Below are 2,541 nucleotides of genomic sequence, written 5' to 3'. Positions count from 1 at the left end.
TGACTTCGTAATTTAGTTTCTTTTGTCTTGTCTTCACCACCTGGCTACTGTTGTAAAATGTTGAGAGATTCAAACAAAAATAATAAATAAATAGAACAAAATAAAAAAAATAAAGACTGCAAGTGACGTCGCTAGCGGAAGTGCAAGTGTCTGAGAGTGCAAGTCTGAGAGTGCAAGCGCCAGGCTTCAGCCAGACCCTTCTCACCGACTGAGCCTGGTTTCTCCCAAGGTTTTTTCTCCATTCTGTCACCGACGGAGTTTTGGTTCCTTGCCGCTGTCGCCTCTGGCTTGGGGACACTTAATTTCCAGCGATATCGTTGACTTGATTGCACAGATACTATTTAAACTGAACTGAGCTGGATGATGACATCACTGAATTCAATGATGAACTGCCTTTAACTGAAAATTGAGTTTTTACTATTGTCCTTTTGCATTATTATCACACTATTTGATACTGTAAAGCTGCTTTGACACCATCTGTATTGTTAAAAGCGCTATATAAATAAAGGTGTAAAAAACTGTTGCCAACTTCTTTCAATGGAAAGTGGCTCAAAAACTTGCTAAATGTCACTGCATAATGTCATACACTAATTTGCATATTCATGACGCCATTGGTCTTATTTGCATTCTGCCCGTCAGCCTTCTACATTTGTTTGTAATGTTCTCTCCTACTCTGTGCTCAAATACTGTATTTTAATACAGACAAATTATCAATAAAACTAATTTCATTCATATATTTTTCTGTTTCTGTTGTCAGAAAATGGGAAGAATAAACAGTGATGTGATGCGGCCCATAACCAACTCCCCTTCCAAGCTGTTAATCTGCATTAAATTCCTGATATTGGATACATTGTTGGAAAAAATTAAATACACCTATACAATGGCAGTTTTTCTCAGCGCGCTTCTTTTTATCGTTGCATACAGACCCCATGCAATGATTGGACGAAAGAGCACTTTAATTATTGATTGCTAACAGGATGTGAAAAGACTTTCAACCAGTGTAGACGAGTCAGGTTAGATGCACGCCATATTGATTTTAAAGCGGATGAAAATGATAATGTGATTTTTTACAAGTCTTTGCACGCACTGTAATAATGTGGTGGATCACGCAATTCTCACAACTTTCACATTTGTTTTATGGTGTTTTTGTCTACTTACAAAGTTTTTTTTTTCCATTGAAAGCACTAACATCTGTCCCTCACATCCTCGTTTCAGTACCGTCAAAAATTAAATATAATGGTGCTATATACTGTATATTGCATATCCTACCTTTAATTCGACAAGCAAACCCACCTCATTTTGTGGCCGTCTTCAAAAAGCAGACACTGTCATGAAAATACCAGACAGAGCAGGACGTTTTGAAGCAGTGCTATCAATCTAGGTTGAAGCGTTTTTAGTTCAGATGCAAGGTACACCTGTACACATTACAAAAGCAGGAGGGGTTGGGTAACAGATGGTCAGAGGCGGACAGTAACTAAGTACATTTACTTGAGTATTGTACTTAAGTACACTTTTTGAGTATCTGTACTTTACTTGAGTATTATTTTTTCTGGGAACTTATGACTTTAACTTCACTACATTTGAAAGACAAATATTGTACTTTTCACTCCACTACATTTCTATCAAGATCCTCAAAGTAGAAAGTCGTTACTATGCAGCAGCTTTGAAAGTCAGTAGGTGATTTTTTTCTTCTCTAAAATGTGACTTTCTTTTTTTTTCAGACAGTTTATCAGTAATCACTCTTGCAGGGCTACATGAAGTGATTTCCCAACATTTTTTGAACACTGACCAGTTGCAAATGTGATATTTATTTACAATTCAGTAATAAGAAATTAACATTGTGGTATACAATATTGTCTGATTTTGCTAAATTGTGTAAGTGAAAATATTATCTATAAAGCCACAGAAGAACTGTTGTGCGTCTCCTAATAAAACACAATAGGTGTTTGACTGAAGCAGCACTGCACAGACCATTCTGTGTGTGACATCAAAGTACAGCGAGAGCGATTAGACAGCATTTTTTTTATTTTTGTTTTGATGTCAAATAAGTCTTGCTTTTTTGTTAAGACAGTGTTGCTGTTGTAAAGTTATACAGCTACAGTTGTGTTTAAAATACTTAAAATAAAGTGTTTCCGGTATTTTTTTTAAACAGTATTTCTTCTTTTTTTTTTTTAAGTCATAATTTTGACTTTTATCTAATATTAATTTTTATGTCCTAATTTTGACTTGGTATGTCAAATTTTAGTGATTTCGATTTTTCTCATCATTATAACTTTTTATGTCATAATTTCCACTTTTAAAGTCATAATTTTGACTTTTAACTAATAATTCCCTGACAGCAACAGACTCCGGGGCGGATCCACCCTCGAGTCGGCAGCTCCGCTGTACCGTCAGACTCTGTTCGGTCATTCGCCCAGAATATGCCCCGCCTCCGGACAGCGCACTGTCAGTTAGCGGACTCATTATGGACACTGCGCTGATTAGTACGGAGCCCGGGAAGCCACCTGTAGGAGAAAAAAAAAACAATCCGTGGCGACGGTC

This window comes from Sinocyclocheilus anshuiensis, unplaced genomic scaffold (genome assembly GCF_001515605.1).
Source record: "Sinocyclocheilus anshuiensis isolate Anshui unplaced genomic scaffold, SAMN03320099.WGS_v1.1 scaffold705, whole genome shotgun sequence".
In the NCBI taxonomy this organism is placed as follows: Eukaryota; Metazoa; Chordata; class Actinopteri; order Cypriniformes; family Cyprinidae; genus Sinocyclocheilus; species Sinocyclocheilus anshuiensis.
Note: the sequence above shows the minus strand (reverse complement) of the source record.